Genomic DNA, 27,479 nt, shown 5'->3' with positions numbered 1-27,479 from the left:
GGCACCAGAGTTCATGTGAAAGTCAGTCCCCACTCTTCCATTCAACTGTGGAGAATGTCCTGTCCAATGGCTAGATCTGGTTAGGGGTTAAACTTTTTAACAATGATTAATATTGTGATTCTGTGAACATGTAAATGTGTATTTGAATAGTCCAAATCACCATCTACAGGTGTAATACTGATTTGTGAATAGGTAAATTCAGCTTACCAGTCCAGGCTAAAAGATACCTATTGAAAATTTAAAGATGTGTGCAATTTTTCAGAATGAAAACTTCCCAGTGAATACGTTATGTCATAGCTAGGTTGTAATACCCAAAAGTCAAGAAGCAGAAAATAGGTATTTGTCCAGAGACTAAGAAAATTGAAGTTTTGCATTTGCCTTGTTCTTCATTATAGTTTCAGTTTACTGGTACAGGAATTGTACAACCAAATTCAGATTCCCTTTGGCTGTTTGTCTCACCATTGTAACAATGACTTAATGTGCATCATTTATTATTAGGTTGAAATAGATCAGGAAACCAGTAACATGAAAAATCCAACTTGATAATCACTGAATTTTTTATGTTGTGTCAATTGCTCTAAATCACAGAGATATGGATACATGTAATTGTTGTGTTGAAGATTGTTAAAAGGTTTGGACTCTCAAATCATTATGATGAAAGCTATTGCCATCAATAAAGTGACTCTAGAGCTAGAGACATATTGATTGAGCTTAGGAATGTGCAAGCTCATTCTCAGTTGTCTTATCCCAATAGAACTGTAAAAGATATAATAGCACATTTGCTGGAAGAAGAAGGTCTGTATTTCAGTTAAGGTTTATTTTTAGGTGCCTAATTCAGCCTTCCCAGTGGATGCCTAGAATGTCATTAATAGGGTCTAAAAATGTATAGGTATGTAGGTATTGTGGATGTCTAGGTATGTAGGTATTGTGGATGTATGTCTGTATGCATATTCCTCCCAGCCACAGCTTTGGTGCATTTGGAAACACAACTAAGGGGCAAATCATTTTCCAGGAAGTGTGGACTTTAGGAACTGTTAGTTTTTCACAATTACCCACAGGTTGCAATTAGTTTCATACTGTAAAGCGGTATAGGATACTGAGTTACAATGCATACTAAAGGACTTAACACAATAAAAATGAAGCATGAGCATTTTACTTCCATTAACTTTTTAAATTTTTTTACACAGTTCCACAGAGCCACATATCAAGAGCTGTGCCTGTGTGGATCCCTATTGATATAAAGCTGACAGGACTGCAGGTCAGCAGCCATTGCATACCTGCAGGGCCTATGTGCAGGGTTGACCCACCTTCCCATAATCCTATTCCTGTTCTCACCATGCTCTCCTTTTTGCTTGAGTGGTCATATTTTGAAATTTCCCCTGGACCAGTTTGCCATGCAGTCACGTTTCTCATCACATCTGAAAGATGCTGTGCTTTGCATGGTAATGAGTCCTTCTTTGTTTCAGCTGCTGTACTGCTCTCAGTAACTCCCATCAGTTCCTGCATTCTGCAGGCTAATGCCATTTTAGTAGTATGCACGGGGCTTCTTAGAGAAAACAGCACTCTTATTACTAAATGCATTTTTTAAAAAAACTTATTTTGCTTAGTTCCTGATATTAAGCTGTTCTGTTTACTCTGGCTTTTAATTTTCATGCATAAAAACAACTTTTGAACATTAGTTGCTTATGTTGTATGGGTGTGCTTGCCTAGATTATATGCCCATTTATATAACTGAGTTTTTTTTTAAAGGGGGGCTGAACTAAGTTAGTGATACCCACTTAAATATGTTCAGGAGAGAGGAATAATATTCTTGGAATGCATTACTCTCCTTATGCACTTAGTAGCTGTTATGCTATATTTCCCACCAGATCTGCTGAGGAATATTATTTTTCTGTCTTCTCTTTAAATGATTGCTATTTGGTTTAAATTACTTGAAATTGTATCCTAAGAACATGTTACCTCTACAGAGATGTGGTCTGTCAATAGTATAAAATGTGTGTTCATGCCTTATCTTAGCCAATTACGAATCCTGTCTTTTGCAGTCTTAGCTAGACCTCAAAAAATTAGTAGAAACTTGATATAGTCAAAGGATAGACAGACGAATTTTTCTATTTACTGTATGACTAGCTGATCATACTCACGATTCAGTGGAAATAGCACACCATAAATGAATAGAAATACCATTTATTACTAAAGATGGTTATTTTGCCAGAAATCTCCTGGGGACTTTAGAAGTAACAGTTATACATAACATAACAGTGAAGACATAATAGATTGTAAAGAGAATCTAGCCCTTTTGTTTCCTAGTGAAACCACTGTAGCCTAAAAAGTAGCAGTGAATCATTAGTGACACAATGAGATAAAATTTGATGAAATTTGGACTCCAGGATAGAGAGGGGTGAGCCCAAAATAGTGTTTTTACATCATCCAAACACCTGTTAATCCCAGCACATGAGAGCCTGTGGCAAGCAGATGTTAAGTTTGAGGCCTCCTTGGACTACTTATCAAACTACATGTCTAAAAAAATGCTCTGATCAAATGAAAAGCATCTGACAAGTCCTTGTGGAGTTTTCTGGATGGAAAAGTAAATATAAAAGATCCTCACATCCACTAATATGGCTAGTAGAATATTTTCAAATCATAGACAACCTCCATCGCAAGTATAATCAATTTATGAAACCATCAGTTAGTTATACTGCAAACCTCTTCATTTCATAGATGAAGGGTCTTACTAGGAACATGAGAAATGTATTGAGACAAGGGTATAAAAGCAGCGGTTTCCAACTTTTTTTTAAAAATTCATGAATATGGTTGCTTTTCTGCATGTCTATCTACTAAATGCATTCCTGGTGCCCAAGAGGCAAGAAAAGGGTGTCAGATATCCCGGTATTGGAGTTACAGACAGTTTGTGAGCCGCAATATGGATGTTGGAAATCAAGCCAGTGTGCTCTGGAAGAATAAAGAGTGCTCTTAATCAATGAGTCATCTCTTCAATCCTTTGACCTGATACTCTGGTGCCCCATATTTGACGATGTCCCCTGGATGGGTAGGCCTGGTGGCACTCAGAGGAAGGATAAGCAGGCTACCAAGAAGAGACTTGATACCCTATGAGCATGTACAGGGGGAGGAGGTCCCCCTCAGGAACAGTAAGTAAGGTGAAACAGGGGAGTAAGGTGAAAGTGGGAGGGAGGGAGAAATGGGAGGATACAAGGGATGGGCTAACAATTGAGATGTAATATGAAAAAACTAATAAAATATTTAAAAAATAAAAAATAAAAAATAAAACCAATGGAACCAACTCACTACTCCGAACTCATTTGATAGAATTTATGAAAAATGCAACCTTTGGAATTGGTAAGCACTAGTACTATGTAGCACGCTACCACTCTGTTTAATCCAGATATAAAGGAAAGTTGACCTTGTTACTGAGTTCATCTCCCCTGTTTATTTCCTAGTTAGTAAATTTCAATATACTTTATATCTTAGAAATAAATGAGAGAAAATTTTTGAAAAGACCCTTTTTGCCACTGGACTGACAATTAGCAGTCAATTTGTATTTATTTTCTGTATATTCATATATACATATTAAATTTGCTGATACAAACACTATAATTTCAAATATATGAATCCATATCAGACAATTATACTTTTTAAACATTCAGGCCAGCAAGAAGGCAAAGGTGGTAAAGGCACTTGGCATCAAGGCTGAAAGGTCAAGTTCAAACTCCCCAAAATATTAGAGAATCAAGTCAACAAGCTACTCTCTAGTCATCATAGACTTCAAAACCATCACACACACACACACACACACGCACATACATGCACACACACATGCTTGTGTGTTCGTACACACAATAAATAAGTAAATAAACAAATAATGTAGAGAATAAAGATAAGCAAATTTTTAAACATTGACTCTTGTGTTACTTGTCATTATTTAATAGTCTCAACAGAAATTTTCCTCCTGGGCTGGAGAGATGGCTCAGCAGTTAAGAGCACTGTCTGCTCTTCCAGAGGTCTTGAGTTCAATTCCCAGCAACCACATGGTGGCTCACAACCATCTATAATGTGATCTGATGTCCTCCACTGCCTGCAGGTGTACATGCAGGCAGAGCACTGTATACATAATAATAAATAAATAAATCTTTAAAAAAATTTTTTCCTCCTAATTTGATTTCATTTCTTACATGAGAGGAAAATGGCACAAAATCATTTCATTGATATTTTAATTTGCTTTTGTTAATATTTTATGAAATAGCACAGTTGGTCCCGATATTGTTTTTTTACATATAGAGTGATTTGAAGAGATTGTATTTGGTCATAGGTGTTAAACATGAAAGAGAATAAGCATAGTTTCTTTTTATATCAAAAGCTCCATGTAAGTCACATCATGTTAACCAGAACAACAGGTAAATTAGGCTCACTGAACTGTCTTCTACCATTATGCTCATTATGTAATCTTATATTGCTAAAATAAATGAATCCATGAAAGGAAAATAATAATTGAGCACATCTCTTATGTTTATTAATGCCTAGCATATTTTAAAGACCTAAAGGTGTAGAGAAATAACTTTATAATTTGGATTTATCACTTTAGATTTAAATGACCTTGGAAATATTATATAACCTCGATGAACCTCATGGGAATAATGATGATCATGTCATCAGATTGTCACAGTAAATAAGATAAAGAATAGACTTGTTATATCATGCATGCTCAAGAAATAGAGTACAATAGATATTTATTAGAAAATCTGAGAGGAAGTAGAGTCTTTTTACATAAGTATGTTCCATTTCTCTTTAGCTTCAACTCAGAGTACATTATTTTCCTCAGATGTGAATTTCAATGTTGGGAAGTTTTCCATGTAGAATTACATGTGACTTCAAGAAAGCTATGACTAAACACTCACTAGCCCAAATGGACAATACCCAGAGTCCACAATTACTTCATGATTTGGCTCTCAGAATACATGCCACTGTCTCATTGAAAAAGAAGAATCATTTCGTTATAATGTGGTTGTTGTGTTTTGAATGTGAAATACCCCTTTAGACTCATGTATGTAGACACTTTGTCAACAATGGCAGTGTTGATTTGGGAAGTTGGGGAACCTTAAGAAAGTGTATCTTTGCAGGAGAAAATGGATCCCTGAGGTGAGCCTTGCAGTTTTGCAGCCAGGCTCCCCTATCTTGTTCTTGTTCGGCTTCCGAATTGTGGGTGCCTTCTCTAACTTCCACCTCCCTGCCTCCGCTGGCATGATGACATGCATCCTTTCAAACTGTAAACTAAACACTTTCTTCCTTTCTCAAACTGTCAGGATTTTATCACACCAACAAAAAGTAAATAATGTAACCGTTGTCCTTTTTATAGGCTGTGCTAGGGCTATATTTGTGAATTGAGTAGCCAAGAAAAAGAAAGAAGACAAAACAACTCAGACAACATTTGAAAGCAGACACCAAAGGATCCTTTACAGGAATGAGAATTTGCAGCTATTCAAATGAAAATCTCAAAAAGTAACAAGTACTTTTATTACTTTACCTGTTTAGTAAGTTAAAAAGTATGATTAATTCATCTAATTTCTTCACACACCTAATTCACTAACATTGTATGACTTAATCATACTGCTTTTTAATGTTAGTTTTTAGACACCACATAATACTATGGAAGCCAAGACAAAAACTGCAACCCCCAGTCTCCAGTTTACCTCACTGTAATAGCAAAAGACTCTACAGCTAACATTTAGTTCTGAAAAAGGGAGATTCTAACTTCTTGGTGGTCCAGTTTTTGGTAAAATGGTTGAGGGAGGGTAGAGGATAGATTGCTGAGTACCAAGAGAACAAGCAACTGGTTGCATATACTGGAGTACGGGTGCCCACAGAGACCAGAAGGTGTTAAGAGTGCTTGCTGCTCCTACAGAGGATATCATTTGCTTCTTAGCACCCACATGAGGCAGTTCACAACCACTTATAATTCCAGATCCATGTTTCTAAACAATATTTCATGTGACATCTCTTCATGCTTTCACATTGCTTTGTAAGACACTTTTTTATCATAATGTTACAATAAACTCATCACAAATGTTTAAAATTTTGGAGACATATTAACATATATGGCACAACTCTTCTGCTAGTTTTCAACAGAAAATAGAGGGAATTGTGTTAGAAGATCAAATCTTCTAGTCAAAGGCACCTTAAATGGAGTTTCTTCATGTAATTAATTAAATTAAAATGAATTGAACTTGAACTAATTGGATCATGAAGTAATGAATCTATCAGGAGTCAAACTAATAGGATCATGAAGTAATGAATCTATCACAAGAGTCACATAAACAAAGCCAGATGCGGTGGCATGTGCCTTTAACCCCAGCACTCAGGGAGGCAGAGGCAGGTGGATGTTTGTGAGTTTGAGGTCAGCCTGGTATACAAAGCAGGATAGCCAAGGCTACACAGAGAAACCCTGGATACAAAACACATACACACACACACACACACACACACACACACACACACACACACACACACATACACACACATACACACAAACACACACATACACACACACAATCATATAAATAGAGCTCATGTATATATAAGGATAAAATTTGGGGGTTTTCTTTTTTGTTTGTTTGTGTTTTTTTCCCACGGCTTATATATTTCAGCAAGATCTTTCAAACAATACACAAATCACAATGTGCTTACAGTCTATTTTTCTTTATGTGAATTATTACAATGAGTATATTTAAAAATACATGTTCCCCAATACCTTCACATGATCCAAGAAATTTTGGGGTTTTCAATCAGATTAATTAAAAAACAGTATTTAGGTTGTCAATTCACATGATTTTGTGACTTTTGGCAAATAATTTCATCTTTCTGCACTGTACATATCCTTACCTTTAAAATGATTCAGCAAGTAAAATGTTGGAATGTGTAACTCATAGGGCCCTTTTTCTAACAAGAGACTATGAGCTGAATATATTCATTTAACTCAAAAGGCAATTCAAGAATAGTCTATGCAAATAGACCAGCAATGTTCACTTTGCATAGAAAAGATGATACCCTAATTGTTAGTTATTTCATTGATGACCTAGCCCTTTTCCTTTCTCTGTTCAATCTGATTTAGCGGTTGTAAGTCAGAACTTTAATATTTAGGTCAAATTAAAAGGACAATCTTTGAAGAGGAGGAATAATAGGCCTTATTATAAATAACCAGAATTTTAAGAAGGAAACTTAGCCCTTTAAAACTCCATTTTGATGTTTGTCATTTCTATAAGGAGGCCATAAAAAGAATATTGTATGCTAGGTGATATGAGGAAGTACTTCTTTGTCCCTTTCTAAATACTATCAAAAAGCCCATTTTCCTCAGATTTATAATTCATCTCAGTGTGGGTTTTGGGAGAAATATTTTTCAGGGGTGACACATTTGCATTGTCAATGTACCTAGAAAAATTCCCTATACTTGGAAAACAAAAGCTAAAGCAAAAGAAAGATTTATTGACTGCAGTATCATGATAAGGAAATCAGTATGTATCTGAGTACTCAGGGCTGAGGTTTGCTAGTCATACTTTCCAAAGTATATTCTGGGTCATAATTATATAAGGAGTAGCCCCTCTAAATGCTCTTCTTAACTTCTAAGTTCTCCAAAGTAGCAGTTTGTAAGGCTCACTTTAGAGCATCATTATTTTACCTTTTGTTTTGATAATTTATTCAAATATTATAAATGGTGGGATACTATTATTTACCCTATTGCAGTGAAACATCTCTTCTTAAGTTGGAAGACTTACTTTTTCTTGAGCATTGATTCTGAATTTCATTGACTCTAATGAGAGTTTCATTGATAAATCTATATTTATATTTAACAGCATGGTGTAGAGACAGGCATTAATAGCTTAAAACTCAAAGGCTAGTAGTATTCATCATTTACAGGCAAATCATGTAACCATTTGAAGTCCATTTCATCCTAAAAATGAAACTCATTCTATTATCTTTGTCTCTTCAGAAATTGTTGTAACAAATACACTGAAATTGGCAGGAACAGAAGGTTAAGCAAGCATTTATTTACCTACTAATAACTATAATCTGACAAAAATTGTGGTTGATAGTAACAGAAATAGACATATATAATAATATACTTATATAAATGCCCTTATTCCTTCTCATATGTCCTGGGGTGCTGTTGTTAGGAGTTTTGTATTGAAGGGTTAATATTTTCATATTAAAGATTTAAAACGCTTCTCTTGAGATTTCACAATTATTACAGAGAAGAGGAACTGAGAATCTTAATTGTGTTAATTGAAAACTGAATCATTAGATAGTAGATAAGAAATAATGCTCTAGACCTGTAACATATTGAGAAGCGGTCATATTTACTTTATGAACTCAGATCTTTTTTTAAAAGGCAAATCATGTATAAGTCAATGAAACACATTTGATATTTGTATGTCAAGATACATAATTCTAATTAGTGTGATCATCATAATTCGTTAACCTATGTCATCAGCACAGAGTTCTGACTAAATGAAATCTAGATATTATTAGGTATGCCATTTATCTTATAGGTTTCAAAAGCTCTACATCTTCATTATAATCCATTTAGATGAAGTAAAACTTTAAAGGTGATTCTAAAGCTCTTCAAATAACAATTTATATTATATTATAGCACATCTAGGTGGTGGGTTTATTAATCTTGAATTAGAAATTTTTATGTATCTCAGTATATGTCTTTACCACATTTAAAAAACATTTTTGGCAACAGTAAGAATAAATGGAACCTATAAAGGGAATTTCTTGTCTTCTGATATATTAATGTCACTAAAGATCTGTATCTAATGGGGTCCAAGAGCAGGTCAGCATCCTTAGATAAAGTCTTGTAAAAACTAAGTAGTATTCACTGAAAATAATTGAATGCATTATCTGATGATTGCCATTACAAGAAGGATTTTTACTGCCCACACTTAGAACACAATGCAGGTGATATTCATTGCAACCCAGGTTTCTACCTTCTGCCCTAGGCTACTAAATAGTATTGCAGCAAAATAGGTAAAACTAAGATGAAATTTGAATCATAATTTCAACATCTGTCTGGTGAAATGAATTTATGCTTTGGCACTGAACTTTTGAAGTTTTGAATTGTTTCACAAAAAATAAATATCTGTCTAGTATGACAGGTGAAGAGAATGAAAAGACATGCTTCCTAGTGATCTTCATATATGATCAATCTTTGTTTACAGTGGAAGATTTAGAAATCATCATGAATTTTTTTCAGGAAAATCATTTCAAACAGAGTTATTTTTACATGGTTTAGCTTCAAGTTTATTGACACAGCAAATTATATAATACATTTTATTGCCTTTGGCAACAATGTATATGTAACTCAATGAACAGCACTCAAATGATGGAGTCACTTTGCCTGTGGGATTCACATGTCATTTCTTTAAATGCCATCTAAATTGTCACTATTATCTTTCTGATATTAAGAACTGAACTGTGCAGGCAAGCACAGCTACTGTGAATTTATGAGTGTAGTGATCCTGACATGTCCAGAAGGTAATGTTTCATGCTGGTTCTCCCCCTGCCTATAGCTCTTACAATCATTCTGTGTCCACTTCCATTATGTAAGGCAATATAGACTTCCCATTTGTGGCTGAGCACTCACTCCACAAACACTTCTTATCTGTACTTTGATCTGTTATGAATCTATACATTAGCTTCCATGCAATGCAAAAATAAAAATTAAAAACTTATCTGATCAAGTCTGAGAGCTATGATAATCTATAGGTCCAGAGATAGGAATTTAGAGAGCAGTTTGATACTATGTCATATAAACTTTAAAAGCCAAGACACCATGGAATGATATATTTCAAGAATGGAATGTAAGTAGCTACTAGCCAATAATACTGTGGCCGAAAAATGTTATCTTTGAATCTCAAAGAGAAATAAAGATGTTCCAAGAGAAGCGAAAGCTAAAGGAAATCACAAAAGGCAAGCCAATGTTGTTAAAAATACTTCAGAGATTCCCACAAGCAAAGGAGGTAAAAAGAGATTCTTATTAATAACAGCATAGGAAAGGAAAATTTTCATGGGAAGAATAGATGTCTTATTGTATCTTGCTTTATAGTGTTTGGCTGTCATCTCTTGGAAGCCTACTCTTTTCTAAAGAGGATGGAAGGGAAGTGGATCTGGGGAAGAGGTGAGGTGGGAGAAATGGAGGGAGGGGAAAATGTGATCAGGATTTATTGTATGATAGATAAATCTATCTCAAAGAAGGAGAAGGGGAAGAAAGTGGAGGAAGAGGAGGAGTAAGAGAAGAAGAAGAAGAAGAACAGCAGCATAACAAAAACAAGAAACAAAGAAGACAGGGGGAAAAAACTTCAGTCTTACCCAAATCAGTAAAGCATCAAATTCCTAGTATGAAGAGGCTAGAGAAGAAATAAATGAGAACTAAGTCAACAAAGGCACAGGAATCAGCAAGTACTTTTCAATAGTAACATTCAATACAAATAGTCTTAACTGTCCAGCTAAAAGAAACTAAGTGGTTTACTGGATAATGAAAACAAATTCCAATTATTTGTTACCTACACTAAACATATGTATTCAAATCCTTAAATTAAAATGATGTACATTGTTATAATAAGCAATTTAAACAAGCAGTAATATACTATTATCCAGCAAAGGCATTAAGCCAAATTAGTCAAATGAGATAAATAAATAAGATAAATAAACTATATTATGAAAACAAAAATATAACAGTGAAACAAAATAAATATATATGTATTCATTCAATGAGCAGTAGGAGCATCAAGTTTGCTTAAAAACAAGGGTATTGGAAATAATAATGAGTGACTTTAATACCTCACTCTCATCAATAGTTAAATCGTCCAGATTTCATCAGGGAAATGCAAATCAAAACAACTCTGAGATACATGAAGCACACAAAAGTCTTACTCTTGCTCTCACTTTTGTTCTTACCCTTTCTCTCACTCCTGGTGATCTTCTGTTATATAACCCTATGTAACTGCTTTAGTAGACCTGTAACCTACTAAGATAATCTCTCACCTTTTAGTTGAATATTACTTATCTCTCCCTCTAAAGTACATTGTGACAAAGTAGGGCTTCTTCACCAATAACCATCTCTCCTTACTGTTCCTTAACACATAGTAGGCTACAAATAAATATTTGATACAGTATTAGTAGAATGTTTCTTGTTTCTGTGGCTCCCTCCAGCATTTACAAGTCAGATGATGAATATGTAATAGGGAAAGAAAGACACAAGATAGACCTAATAAAAGACTGATAGTTTCCTCCATTTTTGCCAGGACCACAAGCAGAACTTGGACAGTATTTAGGACTTAAGGTTCAGCTTTGTGAGCAGGGAAAACCATTTAAACCCTTTGAAAAGTAGAGATTCTGGAGCAACTTGTGCTGGCTATTAGCCATTAACCACCTGCAAACTCAAAGCAATTCCGCTAAAATCAGGGACAAGACCAGGCTGCTCACTCTCTCCATATCTCTTCAAGATAGTAGTAGAAGTTCTAGCTAGAGCAATATGACAACTAAAGGAGATCAACAGGAATGCAAATTGGCAAGGAAGTCAAATATTGCTAGTCACAGATGATATGATAGTACACATAAGCAACCTCCCAAATTCCACCTGAGAACTCTCCCACAGCTGATAAATACCTTCAGAAAAGTGGCTAGATACAAGATTATTCACCAAAAATCAGTGGTTCTCTTGTATACAAACGACAGTCTGAGAGAAACTACACCCATCACAATAGCCACAAATAATATAAAGTATCTTGGTGTAACTCTAACCAAGCACATCAAATACCTGTATGAGAAGAACTTAAAGTCCCTGAAGAAATGTAGAAGAACCCAAATAGATCCATATTTACCACACAGCACAAAACTCAAGTTCAAGTGGCTCAAAGATCTCAACATAAAACCAGATACACTAAATCTATTAGAAGAAAAAGTGAAAAAAAACCTTGAACTCATTGACACAGGAGACAATTCCCTGAACAGAACACCAACAGCTCAGTCTCTAAGATGAACAATTAACATATGTGACCTCATGAAACTGAAAAGTTTCTTCAAGAACAAAATGGCAGCCGACAGAAAGGGAAAAGATCTTCACTGACCCTACATCTGTCAGATATCAGATATATCCAAATAATAGAAAGAACTCAAGAGAGTAGACACCAACTAAGCAAATAACCCAATTAAAAATAGGTCACACAATTAAACAGAGAATTCCCAGCAGTGGAATATCGAATGACTGAGAAACACTTAAAAGAAATACTCTTACCTTAGTCATCAGGGAAATGCAAGTCAAAACAACTCTGTGACTCCATCTTACACCCTTCAGAATGGCTAAGACGAAAAACTCAAGTGTCAACACATGCTGGCGAGAATGTGGAGAAAGGCGAGTGTTCTTCCATTGCTGGTGTGAGTGCAAACTTGTTCAACCACTTTGGAAATCAATCTGGAATTTTCTCAGAAAACTGGGAATAGATCTACCACAAGATACAGCTATTCCACTTCTGTGCATATACCCAAAAGATGCACCACCATACCACAAGAACATTTGCTCAGTTATATTCATAGCAGCTTTATTCATATTAGCCAGAAACTGGAAACAACCTAGATGTTCTTCAACTGTAGAATGGATAGAGAAAATGTTGTACAATTACCTAATGAAATACTACTCAATTTATTAAAAACAGAGATATTATGAAATTTGCAGGCAAATGGGTGGTACTAGAAAAGATCATCCTGAGTGAGGTAACACAGACCCAGAAAGACATGCATGGTATGTATTCAATTATAGGTGGATATTAGCCACAATGTACAGGATAATCATGCTACAACCCACAAATCCAAAGAAGCCAAAGAGTGCTCAAGGGAAGATGCTGGAATCGCATGCAGAGGAGGAAATAAAGTTGTCATCTGAAGTAGATAGAGGGAGGGAGCTGTGTAGGAGAGGGGATAGGAAAGGTACCTAAGACAGGGATCAAGTGTGGGGAGGGAGTGGGTGGTAGGTTAATGGGAATGGGAATACCAGAGAAAGAATGAAAATCAGTGGGGGAGCGACTCTGGCACAGGGACACCTTAACCTCTGGGATTCCAAGGGGGTGACCCTAGATGACAGCCCTAGCACTGGGTGACATGGAGCATGATCTTGCCACTTCTTGTAACTCTGTGGGTCTTCCAGTAGAGGGAGGATGACACCAACCCACTCATAAAACTTTTGACCCAAAATTTGTCTTGCCTATAAGAAGTGTAGGGATAAAGATGGAGCAGAGATTGAGGGAATGGCAAAGCAATGACTGGCCCAACTTGAAATCCACCCCATGGAAGAGAGCCAACCCCTGACACTATTAATGACACTATTAATGATAGTCTGCTATGCTTGCAGACAGGAGCCTAGGATAACTGTCTTCTGAGAGGCTTCATCTAGCAGATGATTGAAACAGACACAGAGACCCACAGCCAAGCATTAGGAAGAGCTCAGGGAGTTTTGTGGAAGAGTGGGAGGAGAGAAGAATCAGGGAAGGGAAGGGAAGCTCTGGGACTGGATAGGTTTAGGGTACAGGACTAAAGAGAAGATTTTACAGGAGCAAGAACTCTAAGAGATACTTTTAATGCTGATACTGAGAGAGGCTCACTTTGATATGTTAATAGGCAACTCACTTTCCAGGGTTTCTTTGAGACCTAACAACTGGTACACACATCGATTTTATGTTTATCTTATATATGCTATCTAGATTATAGAAAGTAGGAAAGAGCCTATACTGGTGGGAAGAAGAGGCCTGAAGTGGAAGAGAATGGGGTACAAATGTATCCTTATACATGTACATGTGCATGTGGTGTGCACACGTAAGTGCCTATGTATATTTGACGTGAAAGCAGAAAGGGGTATATTTGTGGGGAAGAAGGGAACCAGCAGATGCAGAGAAGGAAACAAAGGTGATGGATTGGGAGAACATGAACAAAAAACAATGATATACATGTTGAAAAGTCCTAACAGTCCCCTTCTTTTAAATAGAAACTGAAAATAATAATGATAACTAGCAAAAAATTAAAACATTATAAATTAACTCTAAATTTGTAAAGTGATTCCTTGGGCATCATTTGTGGAGATGTATTTAGAGAGAGCCACCCAACAATGCTCCAGGTGACATAACAAAGAAAGGTCAGGTTGCAAATCACTGTTTATAATGGAACAGAGTACTAATTTTACCTACTCTCCCTTCTAGAACATGAGACCATCTTCATGGTGACCAAACTATTACTGTGAGGCAATTTACTTATCAGGAGACCAATCTGTGATTGATGACCTGAAAATGGAGCTTGGCTTTCGATTTATTTGAAATGCAAACAGATTTGACAACCTAGAGCTACTGTGGCATACTTTAAAAAAACAAAACAAAACAAAACAAAACCAAGCACCTACATTGACCTTCTATTTACATTTATTTGAAAAGGAAAAAAAAACTCACATAGAAACTATCAAGAAACACATTTCACAGCAGGCAAATTAATTGGTTTTACAGTATTTGAAGGGAGGGTTTGTCAAATAAAACATGCCATGACAGTTAATAGTGTCATTTAGAGCCAGAAAATTATTGGCTTATTTGTTATTGGATAAAAGGCAGGCAAACATTTTGTATTAGGAAGTTTTAATGTGTTTAAAATCCTCATTAGGGATTAATGGACATGCTTGCTTAGCATAGTGCCTCATTAATTTGAGGCTAAACAGTTACTTCTGTGTTTCAATTTCAGTGTTGTTTCTTAACATTTTTTTAAACTTCTCTTTAATTAGATCTTGCTTTTGAGTTTGGTTTTTACACCACTGGAGATGTAGAATTAATTAATGAGATTTATAAATCTAATGGAAGTAAGTTATTCTTAGCTATCAGTTCATTTTAGTGAGCAGTTAAAGTGCATGTACGTAGGTACAGATCTAAGAGATTTCAGAAGCACAGAAAAAATGTGAACTTTCTTGAATATATTTAGCAGTGTCACTTGGCATTAATAGATAAAAGTGTTTTAATTAGAGTTATAAATAATAGGGGAGCTGGCGAGGCTCAGTTTCCCATGCACATGGCTAGTTCTTTAGGATCCTCACTGTCAGAGAAGAGCAATTGTAACTGTTTCTGTGGAATTGGAATGTCATCCACTGGCAATTAAGGCAATCCTAAGTGCAGGGTTTCGAGAGTCAATAAGGCACCAAGTTCGTTAGAGGTTACTTTGAAAGTGGAGCCACTTTGTATGAAGTGCATTCTGTTGTTACATTTTTATTGAGTGCATGTGTGAGTACAATTTCTAAAATCAGTTCTACTTACATGTTTTTTTTTTCAGGGAAGTTACACTAAGAAAATCAAACTAAAATATGGCTCCTTTGTTCTAAAATTGGCATTTAAATAATTATGTATTTAGTAAAAGAACATAGTGATTTCTTTAGGGTGAGCGACCATGAGAGTCAAGGAAAGACATTTCTAAATGATTTTCAAAGAATGGAGCTAAAGATATTAATTTTTATATTTCTTTTGTAGTTATGGTTAAAGCAGTTAATTTTAACTTCACCAAGTATCTGTGGCAGTGTCTTCAGAGATTTCCTAAAGACCTTAGTGCTAGCTTTACAATTTTATAAACAAATCAGAAATCTTCATGTCTTTACAACCATAAAAACCACAAAAAGACAACTTCAAAGATATATTATAAAAGATAATCATTTTATAACATGCCTCATGTGGATAATAATATGTAAATTATACTATTGTTGAAATAGTCCTTCCCAGGAATGAACATACCAATTACTTATTCAATACCAAATGGCCAGCCCCTAAAATAACATATACAAGTAACATTATACAGACTGAGAAGATTATATTTAGGAATATACATACATATACATAAACATAGGTATGTAACAATAAATAATGACAAAAGAGGAGATCAATTTTAAATAGAGCAAGAAGGTTATATAGGAACATTTGGAGTTGGAAAGTGGAAGGAAATTGATATAATTATGTTATAATTTCAAAAAATAAAAGAAATAATTAAAAATAAAATATTGTTGACATACAGAATATCATAATGGTTGAAGAGCTCATTTTAAACAATCCAGTAGCTCTTCCTGATGATGAACAGGTGTACTTTCTAGGAGCAAAATGCAGGCAAATGGGGTCCTCTACATATTCCTCTATATACAAAGTTAAATGTATTTGGGCCCACAGATCCTCACCCCTTGGAGATACATTTGGCTCTGGATTTCACTTCATCTGAGCTTGTGTAGCATTACCAGAGTTAGCAGTGTGGCTCCCTCCAATAATTAATCTTACTCTTGAGCTCTCTGCTTATCTCATGAATTCAGAATAAAGCTTTTTTTCTATAAATGAGAACAGTGGGAGAACTGTGAACTGTGGTTAATTAAATAAGTGGTAAGAGGAACAGACTGTAGTGGTGAGAAGCAAAGTGCCACCTTGGTATAAGTTGTCAATAATTCTTGGCCTGTGATTTCCGATGTCCCTATTGTCTGCTTCCTTTTTCTTCTTACACCTAGCATATGGCGCATATGTCCTGTGTTTCACCCTGCTGGTTTCTTTCTCTCTTCTCAACTCTGCCACACAATTCTCTTATCTATCTCTAGCAAACCCACATTACATGTTTCTGTTAGTCAAAATAAGACAAATATTTCCTAGCTTCCTTTTCACCACTCTTTTCCATGACTGCACCACATCCTCACATGATGATCTTCCTTTTTATATATTTTGTAAAGAAAAATAGGCGCAATCAGACATGTCCCAGCATATCTCTTTTTCCAATGTGCTGCTTAATGTACCTCAGCATAGTCTTCCTATACATTTCCTCACAAAAGTTAAGACGTATTCATGCTCCTCTTTCAGCTACCCTCTCTCATTGTGTTCTGACCTGTTTTCTTTTTCTCTGGAACCATATTAAAAACCATCCAGTTTTCTTTTTGAAACATTGTTCTCCTATGCAGCAAGCAATACAAAAATGTAAACCACACATCACCAATTCCTATTACCTCATTTTTCTTCTAACTTCATACAATGACAATGGCATACGCTCCTCATGCCGATCCTTACCTCGATGCTAAATTAGATTCACATGGGCTACTACATCAGGTGAAAACACAATATGAAAAAAGATACTGTCCACTTGTGTGTAGGTGAATGCACATATGTGTGATGTTAGTACAAATGTGGCATCTGGCCCGTGGTTTGAAGGCACTGTCATTTATTCTTATTGCATGTCCTTTATAACTTTAGAATGTCAAAATGTTCTTTTAAAGAAAAAAGCCATAATCACATTTTTATTTTATAGCATTTGTTAACAAACTAAAAGTTGATTATTTTATATTTTTAACTATTGCCTTTTATCGTTATATGAGACGCAAAATACTAGAAACCTTTTCCTGCCTTAAATCACATAGATCACTAGAGGTAGAACTTGGACATAGCACTATCATATCTTGACTGTCAGCATGTTGTTCTTCTTAATGTTTTATAAGCTACTTTGCTAAAATGTGAGAGCGCTACTTTTCAGTTGTTTAACTATTTGATGCCAGGAGCTGCTGTAATTATTGGAGAGCTGAGGAATGCATGGCAATTCTAAACACTGTAACACTTATTCTTTAATTGACAGAATTAAGAAATGAATATTCTTTTAATACCTCTTTCCCACATATTTAAATCATGTATTAGATCTGAAATTGCCCTACTTTAATCTGTACATCTGTATTATTACATTATCCTCTTTGGTTAGAAGAAATTACAAGCCCTCATATGAGACAGGTATTAAATTTAGTATAAGTACAATAATGAGAGAGGCTTAGTAGAATCCATTTTAAGCCTAAAACAGTCAGTGAGGTATGGCTAAGATTGCCACAGGATAGAAGTGAATATCCATGGTCATGGAGGAGTTGTATACACATGTAGAAATTCCAGAAGAAAAAGGTACAGCTAGAATGTCCGTACATTTTAGAGCAGAATCTATAAATATTATTTGTTAGTTTTTGAGATTATAATATAATTTCATTGCTTTCCCCTTCCCTTTCCTCCCTCCAATCCCTTCTATATATCCATCCTTGTAAAGCAAAACATTAAAGTTGACACTAGGTGAGGAGAGCATATCAAAGGAAGAGTAAGGAAGTTGGGTCAGAATCTAGGCAGCTGGAAGATGAGGAGGATTTAACTCAAATTTTGAGCCTAGATCGAAGGAATGGAGGTGAAATTACGAAGAATAATATGATGAGATTTTGGACTTAGGAAGTTGGCCAGAGGAGGAAAAAGTACATTTTGAATGACCCCCATAGGGCAGCACAAGTGAACAGACATATCCTTGCAAGAACGCAGATCGGATAACAGATGAGTTAGTTTGTTACAGTAATATTTCAAGATGTCTATTCTGTTTGGTAAGTCAATTACACACACACACACACACACACACACACACACACACACACACACACACACAAACCATACCAAAACGCCCTCCTGATTACAGCTCCCTCTTCTATAGAAAGTAGTTATTAGAACAGAGAAATGAACAGTGAGCTAATGGCTATTCAGAACCCATGGAATTAAGTACTCTTCACTTTAAATTCTGCCTGCCATTAGGTACTTTCAGCTGGCGAAGGCCCTTTCTTCATATGCATTCTGCTTTGCCCATACCTAATGTAATCAGGGAAGAGATGTCCTCATAATGAAGCACATTGATCACCCTTCCCCCATCATGCCCACCACTCACTCCTCTTATTCTATGTTATCATATCCCCTCAAGTCCCATCTCTAGTCTCCTTTGTCACCTTCAGTGAGAGCCAGCAGATGGATAAACAACCTGAAACTCATGAGCCAGGTCCCTGAAGAGGATTTAACAATTAATTAGAAGCATTCAGAAGATGTCGCAGTGTCAAGTGGGTAACAGCAGCTCCCAGGGCTCTTTAGATAGGATGCTGATGCCTTCCTAAGAGCCACTGAAGGAACTTCAAATATGACCCTGAACATGCAAACACTATTGTGCGCTGCTATACCTCACTTCACTTCAACCTCACAGAATTATAAAAGTAGATTTAAAAAAATGTTCACAGGTAGATAGGTAAACAGTGGCAGAGACATTCACGTGATTTTCCCAAGGTCATGAAGCAAATTTCAAGCTGGAATTTGAATCAAAATTTGCTTCAAAGACATCTTAAAGACTCCACAACATAGATAGAGTAAATAATTTCATGCATTTTCTAAATGGACAAAAACCTACTGATACCTCTTCCATTTTAGGAAACCGTGGACTATTGTGTGATTTTAAACAATGAGTTGTTTTCTGTATTTGTCTTAAAATGACGTGTTGAATTCCTTTAAGCTTTATGTTCTACTTTTAGTCCTTTTTTTCTTAGACAGAAAGTATGATATTTATTATCCATTTTATATGGGGTAGTTTGATCACGTGGCTTCCTGAAAAGCTTTACAAGAACAGCGTATTTTATAATTTCTTTATTTTGAGATTATAATATGATTACTCATTTTCCCTTCTTCCCTGGCCCCTCAAATTCTTCCTCTGTAACTCCATTCCACTGATCTCTTTCAAATCCATGGCCTCTTTCCAAGAATCATATTGTAAAATAATCATCAATCCTGTGGATACACAGAACTTTTTCTCTATTAAAATAAAATTGCAAGACAAGCTGATTTGGCAATGTCGTGTAACTATTGTGAAATCTTTGTTTTTGTTGTTGTAGTTGTTTTGTTTTGTTGTCATTAAGGTCATATTACCTGAGTACTTCTGTTTGTAGTTTATTAACTGCAGTAATATTAACTGTTCCAGACTCATTAATACAAACAAGACTCGGAATAGGTTAAAACGAGGCAAGAAGATGGCCATTCTTACTATGTTAATTCTCCAGATCCATGAACAAGGGAGATCTTTCCATCTTCTGATATCATTTTCAATCTCCTTCTTCAGACACTTGAAGTTTTTTTCATACAAGTCTTTCACTTGTTTGGTTAGAGTTGCACCTAGATATTTTATATTATTTGTGGCTGTTGTGAAGGATGTAGTTTCCGTAATTTCTTTCTCAGCATGATTGTCATTTGTATACAGGAAGGCTACTGACTGTTTTGAGTTAATTTTATATCCAGCCAATTTGCTGAAGGTGTTAATCAGCTGTAGGAGTTCTCTGGTGGAATTTTGGGGGTCACTTTGGCACACTATCATATCATCTGCAAACAGGGATAATTTGACTTCCTGCTTTCCCATTTGGATCCCCTTGGTCTCCTTTTGTTGTCTTATTACTCTGGCTAGAACGTCAAGTACCATATTGAAGAGATATGGAGAAAGTGGGCAGCCTTGTCCAGTCCCCGATTTTAGAGGAATTTCCTTGAGTATCTCTCCATTTAATTTGATGTTGGCTATCGGCTTGCTGTATATAGCCTTTATTATGTTGAGGTAGGTGCCTTGTATTCCCGATCTCTCCAAAACTTTAAACATGAATGGGTATTGGATTTCGTCAAATGCTTTTTCTGCATCTAAGGAGGTGATCGTGTGGTTTTTTCCTTTAAGTTTTTTTTTTTATATGGTGGATTGCATTGATAGATTTCTGTATAATGAACTATCCCTGCATGCTTGAGATGAAGCCTACTTGGTCATGGTGAATGATATCTTTGTGTTTTTGGATTCAGCTTGTGAGTATTTTATTGAGTATTTTTGCTCTAATATTCTCTTTCTTTGTTGGGTCTTTGTGAGGTTTAGGTATCAAGGTGACTTGGCCTCATAGAATGAGTTTGGTAATTTACAGATTCAATGCAATCCCTATCAAAATACCTACAAAATATTTTGAAGATATTGAAAGATCAATTCTCAACTTCATGTGGAGAAATAAAAAACCCAGAATAGCAAAAACAATCCTATACAATAAAAGATCCTCCAGAGGAATCTCCATATCCGATCTCAAGCTCTACTATAGAGCAACAGTAATTAAAACAGCATGGTACTGGCACAGCAATAGGCTGGTGGATCAATGGAATCGAATCAAAGACCCAGAAATAAATCCACACACCTAGGAACACTTGATTTTTGACAAAGAAGCTAAATCCAGACAATGGAAAAAGGATAACATCTTCAACAAATGGTGCTGGACTAACTGGATATCTATATGCAGAAAAATGCAAGTATCACCCTCCACAAAACTAAAGTCCAAGTTGATTAAAGACCTCAAAATAGAATCTGACACACTAACTAAATCTGTTAGAAGAAAAAATGAGGAAGATCTTTGAACTCATAGGCCCAGGAGAAAACTTCCTGAACAGAACACCAACAGCTTAGGCCCTAAGATCAACAATTAATAAATGGGACCTCATGAAGCTGCAAAGCTTCTAGATGGCCAAAGACACTGTCAAGAGAACAAAACAGCAGCCTACAGACAGGTAGAAGTTCTTCACGATACCTACATCCAAAAAAGGGGCTAATATCCAAAATTTGTAAAGAACTCCAGAAATTGAACACCACAAAACAAAATAACCCAATTAAGAAATGAGGTTCAGACGTAAACAGAGAATTCTCAACAGAAGATTATCAAGTGGCTGAAAAACACTTAAAGAAATGCTCAATGTCTTTAGTCATCACGAAAATGCAAATCAAAATTGACCCTGATATTCCGAAGTCTTACACTCTTCAGAATAGCTAAGATCAAAAATTCAAGTGAGGTTGGCTGGCGAGGATGTGGAGAAAGGGAAATACTCCTTCATTGCTTGTGGGAGTGCAAACTTTGTTGCAGCTGATGGGAGTACAACCACTTTAGAAATCAACCTGGCACTTTCTCAGAAAACTGGGAATAGGGCTACTTCAAGACCCAGCTATTCCACTCCTTGGCATATTCCTGAAAGATGCTCTACCACACAACAAGGACATTTGTTCAACTATGTTCCTAACAGCTCTATTCATAATAGCCAGAATCTGGAAACAACCTAGATGTCCCTCAGTAGAAGAATAGATAAAGAAACTGTGGTACATTTACACTATGGAATACTACTCAGCTATTAAAAACAAGGAATTCCTGATATTTGCAGGCAAATAGATGGAACTAGAAAGGATCATTCTGAGTGAGATAACCCAGACCCAGAAAGATATACATGGTATATATACTCACTCATAATTGGATATTAGCCAAACACGCATGTTCTCTGAGACTCTTCACTCAGTAGGGGTTGGAGCAGGTGCTGGGACTTGCTATTGGACTCCAGGAGGGAGGGGTAGTGAAGAATGGGAGATAGAAGGAAGCAGGGGGTCCAGGAAACCCACAAGAAAACCATCAGTGCTGGCAGATCTGGACCCAGGGTGGCCCTGTACAAACTGCTGTACCAACCAAGGACAATGCATGCAGTAAACCTAGACCTCCTATTCACATCTAGCCAATGGGCAGCACATTCCCCACAGTTGTGTGGAGAGCAGGGTCTGCCTCTGACATGAACTCTGGTGCCCCCTATTTGACCACTTCCCCTTGGCAGGGAGGCCTGGTAGCACAAAGGAAGGGGAAGCTGACTATCTGGAAGAAACCTGATAGGCTGTGATCATATGGGAAGTCTCCTTCTGTCACTGGTCTAGGGAGGGGAATAGGGTGAACGAAGGAGGGAATGGGGAAATGGGAAGACTCAAGTGAGGGGATAACAATTGTGTGTAATCTGAATAAATTAGTTTTTAAAAAGATGAGGAATGAAGCAAGGAACAGCAGTAGATCTTAATATGTACTCAGTTTGTAGTTTTCCAAACTCATTTTGGAACTTACAGCTCCCTGGATGGGGAAATCAAAGAATCTGTAAGTGAAAATACAAAACAGGAGGCAGATTCTACCATATTTCCAAATGACAAAAGGTGGAGATCAACAATTTAAAAAGACCAAGGCTCATTTCTAGAACATCATATGACCTGTGCTTTCATTTTATTAGTAATACTATGTTTGGGACCTCTGTTTCACACAATTCAATCAGGAGGATAAATGTGGTAATCTGTTAGTGAAAATACAAATGGAGTTCCTTTGAAAGTTGCTATCAGTGTCAAATGTAGATATTATTTAATTGAGCCAGTTATTTAATTTACAATTAAACTTGCAATTTTTACCTTATTTTAATAAATCTTTGCCAAGGTATAATATTCCCAGAATAAGTAGGCTTTGATGTTACAACCTTGGGGTAATTTATGGCAAAAAAATGACCTTCCTTCCCTCACAATTCCTTAGCAATATTGTACTTAGACACATACATTGAACTCCTATGGGTTATGCATACGATGATAACTATTCTTTTATTAGTAGAGTTGCTGCTTACGTCTCTCAATGCCACAATCAGGAATTTCTTGGTATCTTGCATTACCCTAATAGCTAAGAAGGATGCTCCAAGCTGATTAATTCCAGAATGATTTATTCATCCTATGAAATTGATTTATTGTTGCTACAGTTTAATGACTATATGATGATTTAAAGGTACCCTGGTTATTTCATAAGATATGTATTTATCACCAGGCAGATGATCTATGCGTGGTCTCTCTGTGGTCCAGGACTCTTGTGGGCAGGGGTGAGCTGCTGCAGAGTCAAAGACAGAGATTGCAGGCCTCAAGCAAGTGGCACAAGCAGACTCTTTTATTGTGGAAGTAGGACATGCTTTAATACCCATCTCCTAGTGTCCCATTGGCTCCCAACCTACAAGCTTGCTGCTGTGGCTCCTCCTCCTTGGTGTCACCAGACTCTGGGCATGTCCAGGCAGGTCTCTGGCCCACTCTACATGAAGGCTCCCTTCTGAGCATGCATGTTACCAGGCGGCCATGTTCCTGCTCAAGGAAGGTCTCCTTCCTCCTACAGTTTACATGGGTGGCTGCCTGCAGTGTTAGAGTCAGAGAAGGTAGGCTCTTGTGAGCATTCAGACTACTCACCACCTGCTTGATGGTATATGCCTCCCTTCCCTGGTCTGCAGAGAACCACGTCCCTGGCCAGCACAAGAGGGTTGTCTAGGGCCAGGAGTAAGAGCACAGCCTCCATGTGTGCCATTCTTGTGCAGCTTGTTTTCTGTTCTATGAGAAGGCGGTGGAGATTTGGAGGATTTGAAAGGATGCTGCAGCTCTGAGTGGCTAACTTGTGATTTATGCACTTTCTGAACATTCAAGAGTGGATTCAGAAAGAGGAGAAGGCGGCTCTGGAGCTAACTGAAAAGTTAGCAGTTCTAATCCCAGTACCATCACTAACTTCTCTGTTTTGTTTCACACCAAAATCCCTAGGAGAGGTGTGAGTGGTTTGCCTGAGACTGAGTGTTTGAGAAGACCGATGCCAGCCTTGGCCTTAGTGCAGCTCTCTTCTGATGTGTTCTGTAACCCCAGAGAGGTGCTGCATTGCAGGGGGCTCAGACTAAAGTGGCCTCAGGTGGTTCCAGCACACTTCTCAACCATGTCAAATCCCTGGCTTCTCACTCCCATATGGTGTGAGGACCACAGTGTGGACCTTAACAGCTGGGAGCCTCTGTTGGCTATGGCTCTGACAGTGAACCTGGTAGGTAATCTTTCCTTGGCACGTAAATGAGACCTCTAGTTCCTTATTGTCTACTTATTATATAAATAGACACTTTCTTCCCTTTATGTGCATGAAGTCTTCAAGGCAAGAGTGATTTTTCTCTTTCATCTTTAATCACTCCCACCCCTGCTGCCCCTGCACACCATCCTGAGCACAGTATGAGCTCAATCAGGATTTGTTGTCTAAAGAAATAAATGGGAAATCTGATGAATAAGCAGACTGTGAATGAATGAGATCCCATTACCCTTGTCAAGATTACCTTACCATGTATGTCCCAGTGGGTTGCTAATTGTTTGTTTTCCTGTCCCATCTAGACATTTAACTCTGAGAAACAGACCAGGCCTCACTGCATTTGTCTTTTTAAACCCCTATGGCCAATACTATTCCAGACAATTGGGAAGTGTTTACTGGTTAGGAAGCATTTGAGTTGTCTGTAGAGAAACCAGCTGTGGGGGCTGAGCTAGATAAAGCTGCAGACGTAGTGACTTCAGAAGAATATTAGATTCTATGATTATCTAAAAAAAAAAAAAACCTCACTGGATGTGGGTACCTATAGATTTGTCTGTACAATTTTCAATCCTGAGTAATACTGTCTCCAACTCTGATTGTCATTATCTGACTTGCTGCAAAGCCCCAAGAGTCCACATCTCTTTTTTGACAGGTTTTTTTCCATAAGAAATGGGCATATGTAATTCCAGATGGAGGAATGATATTTGCAGTTGGCATGAGGCAGCTATTGGCTCCACTTTTACTAATAGAAGTAAGAGAAATCACAGGAGTAGGGCCATAGCATACTAAGCCACTCTTCCTTCATTTGTTAAACACAGGCGCACCATGATTTTCGACAGGATCAATTACTGTTATTTTTACTTTACATTAGATTATACTTTATAGTTATAAATCCTGAAACTTTGATAGGTAAGGTTACTAAATCGGACTCCTATCAAAGTTTCTACCTAAAACTTTTAACTCATAGAAGAGTACTCTTTCTGTATGTGAATAGTGTTGTTTTAGTCCTCTTTGGTTTCAAAATCAGTACTGATATGTTTGTGTAAAAAAGGTAAGCAATTGCATCACATGGAGCTTGGCCCATATATATTTACTCTATAGAGCCTTCTCTGATACTGTACAACAATGACCATGACAATGTAAGTCTTCATTACAAACCTTTGAATATTTGTGTTTGGGAAAGGTACTGATCTAACCAATGGACAGCATACTCTCCACAGTAATGTGGAAAGTGGAGACTGACTTTGACATGAACTCTAGTGCTCCATATTTGACCACCTCCCCTTGGTGGGGAGGCCTGGTGTCACTCAAAGAAAGAATAAACAGGATACCCAGATGAGACTTGATAGCCTATGTCCATATAGTGGGGGAGGAAATCCCCCTCGGTCAGGTCATAGACCTAGGGAAAGGGAATAGGGTGAAAGTGGGAGGGAGGGAAGAACGGGAAGATACAAGTGATGGAATAACAGTTGAGTTGTACTATGAATAAATTAGTTAAATAAAATATTTTTTAAAAATTCACAATTGTGAATCTGAGGTAAACACAGGGGCACCATTGTTATATATGGACTATCTTCTTATCCACCTTCCTATCAAACATACCAACTCAATGAGAATGAAAACTGTATCTTCTCATATTTTCTATTTCAATTCTGCCTATCATACTCTAATGGAGAATAACTTTAAAAATATTTCTTGAGTAAATTAAAAAATAAATGAAACGTTGGGCCAATCACTGTTGAGTCCTTATTTAAAATATAATTTAAGTTTTTTTCTGTTCTTTCTTTCTTTCTTTCTTTCTTTCTTTCTTGATTTGTTTTTTGTTTTGTTTTTTTTTGTTGTTGGTTTTTTTTTTTTTTTTGTTTTTTTTTGGTCATTCAAGATAGGGCTTCTCTGTGTAGCTGTCCAGGACTTACTTTGTAGACCATGCTGGCCTCAAACTCAGATCTGCCTGCCTCTGCTTCCCTCAGTGCTAGGATTACAGGTGTGTGCCACTACCTGGCAATTTGAGCTTCTTTATAACATGCCCAGCCAATTTTTGAGCCTTGATTTTATTGGCTTTTTTTTTTTTACCGCATATTCAAATACTATTGCACTGGCAAGGATGGCTATATAATTTGTCATCTAAAGTGGAGAATTTTTGAAGATGAAAAGGAGTGCAGTTAATTTATACTAGAGTAACAAGTGTAACTTGGAAGTGTTTGTAGTAATCCAGGGTAGCTATTCTCATTATATTACAGGCCTGTCTCCCTTACTTGGGAGCATATGCTTCCTGAAGCAGAGACCCTTACATATAGAAGACATTCAGTAAATTATGGTGGAAATCAATGGTTGTTCAAAATGAATTTTATAGTCCTCAGTATGTTTACATTAGGGTTGGATTTTGATTGATTGAGAGATTCTCACACGTAGAGAGGGAAAGATGGCTCATGGTATTCACTCACTTTATACCTGGGATTCCCTCTAAATGCCAAAGCAAGTCTAAAATGCTCACCTGAGATTCCCTCTAAATGCCAAAGCAAGTCTGAAATGCTCACAGGAACTCAGTTCATTTTTGCATTAAAAAAATATGTAGGTACAAGGGGAGGTACTTACTCTTACTGCAACTTGATATGCCATGTTTGGTTGATATCTGTGGGAAGCCTGCCCTTTTGTGAAGAGAAATGGAGGAGGAGGAGGGAAGCAGAATGGAGGAAGGGGAAACTGTGGTCAGGATGTAACAACAACAACAACAACAACAACAATAATAATAATAGTTTTTAAAATAAAAATGTAAGCATCTGATTTGACTTCCCAAGATGAAAGAGAATCAGTTTAATTAGAGAAGTCTTTTATATAGCCCTCTTCTTTAAATATAGTAATATGCTAAACTATGTTCCAGGATTGAAAGGCTGAAAGA

The 27,479-nt window shown here is 36.7% G+C and overlaps 1 protein-coding gene across 5 annotated transcripts in view; it reads left to right on the top strand.

The window, feature by feature from the left end:
* Positions 1 to 27,479, top strand: part of AFF2 (ALF transcription elongation factor 2) — a 483,479-nt gene that overhangs the window by 282,329 nt on the left and 173,671 nt on the right. The window lies entirely within an intron of this gene.

The sequence above is a fragment of the Acomys minous genome (assembly GCF_964271855.1).
Source record: "Acomys minous genome assembly, chromosome: 7".
NCBI lineage: Eukaryota > Metazoa > Chordata > Mammalia > Rodentia > Muridae > Acomys > Acomys minous.
This window is presented reverse-complemented; position numbering and strand designations above follow the sequence as displayed.